The sequence below is a fragment of the Lactuca serriola genome, chromosome 4, assembly GCF_051521515.1.
Source record: "Lactuca serriola cultivar US96UC23 chromosome 4, Lser_US96UC23_V15, whole genome shotgun sequence".
Classification (NCBI taxonomy): domain Eukaryota; kingdom Viridiplantae; phylum Streptophyta; class Magnoliopsida; order Asterales; family Asteraceae; genus Lactuca; species Lactuca serriola.
The window spans coordinates 235,833,442-235,835,377 of NC_136411.1; positions in this window are offsets into that span (position 1 = coordinate 235,833,442).

The following is a 1,936-nucleotide window of genomic DNA, read 5'->3' on the forward strand; positions in this document are numbered from 1 at the left end:
AGGGCAGACGCCATTGCTGCAGCTTGTTTCACTCAAAACAGATCTTATCTCAACAAGCGTTTCTCTCCCACCCCCTATGAGATTATCAACAACAGGAAGCCGAATGTCAAGTTCTTTCATGTGTTCGGCTCGAGATGCTTCATTTTCAACTCCAAAGAGCATCGCAACAAATTTGATGTCAAAGCCGATGAAGGCATCTTTTTGGGATATTCTCTTACTTCAAAGGCATACAGGGTTTTGAATAAGCGTTCTAAACGAGTTGAAGAAACCTATTATGTAACGTTCGATGGCAATTATGTCAAGAAGTTGAAGTCTACTGAAGAAGAAATTGGAGAGATATCACTTTATTAAGGATCATGTGGAAGATTGAAACGTCGAAATTCACTTTGTTCGAACCACTGATCAACTGGCCGACATCTTCACCAAAGCCCTTCCTGAAGCAAGTTTCAATAAAATCCTACAAGGCCTAGGTATGATTGAATCGGAGTCAGTACCAAAAACACCTTCTCAAAACTAAAAGTTGGAAGCGAAATGAACCGAACGCTCGGTCTATTTCGGGCTCGGTTCATACGGGAACCGAAATGAACCGAACTCTCTGTCTATTTCGGGTTCGGTCCCACTGCACTTGTTTTCGCTTATATCAAAAAGGTGATGTCATTGGTTGTATACTTTTGTACAATTGTTTTTCAAAATTCCAAAAATATTGTTTTTTGGACTGGAAATGAACCGAGCGTTCGGTCCATTTCTGGTTCGGTTTCAATTTTTTTTGTGTTTGGTTTGTTTTGTTTTTCTCTTTACAAAAATATCAAAATTCCAAAAATATTTTATTTCTTTTGTCTCTACTTCTGTTTATGTTAACAGTCTTTGGAATATCGATCGGGCAGGTATCATTCTCACACTTTATACTAGCTAAGTGTCCCTAGAAGCATGTTGCTGCATGTTGTCCAAAGCCTCAACTGATTTTGAATAAAGCCTTATTGATTGGGTATAAACAAACCTCGTCTTCCCAATTAGGCTGCTAACTTTATTCTAATTATGATCTACCTTACTCCTTTCTCATATGAGTTAAGAGTTTTCTACTTGGTCATTCCTTTTATAGCAGAGGTACTTTGATTTCTTTACAACACCTCAAACATTTTTCTCCATCATATTTCGGTTCATAAATGTAACCCTTGAGACTCTCAGATATAACCACTGAGGTTTATGGTTACACAATCTCTGTAGTTATGATCTTAGCTTCGTGTCACTATGTGCTAAGTGAAACCCAAAATTCAATACCCACTATGCATCGACGGTGAACAATTAAATTTGCTCTAGCTTTCACCCATGAATTAACGAAACCACCCAAGTGGTTGTACCATGAAATCTCTATTTTTATTTTTGTGTGATTCTTCTAAAATTGTTACACTCCATAAAATTTCTTCCCATAGAATCCAGTTTTAAATTGTTTTTGAGATTTCACACCAAACATTTCCAACAAGTCACTAAATATTGTCTAAACCTACTTGTTAAACAGACCACATTGGTCTCACAAGTACTTCATTCGGTTTCTATCTTATGTCGAGATCTAGAATTTTGAACTGAAGCGAAAGCCACCCTTCTAAGCCTCATCAAAAGATGCCTTTCAACACTTCTTAACAAGAGCTTGATCGTAATTCAACAGGAATCCACACAGACACTTTAAAGTCTCTCTTGACTTTGAAGGAAGAGATTCGTGCCCGGGATCCACTGTTTCGTGTCTATATTGACATCACAAATTCCCACATAGATGTTGCTTTATTTCCTCATCTTTGACACTCTAACAACGAAAATCTTTTTGATTTTCCAAAAGTCTGGTTTGGTTCACTACAAGCTACTTTTCTTTATGTAGCTCCGGTTCTTAATGCTATATTCACAAAGGGATGCGGTGGTTTTTCTAAGTGTTTGTTTTTATTTA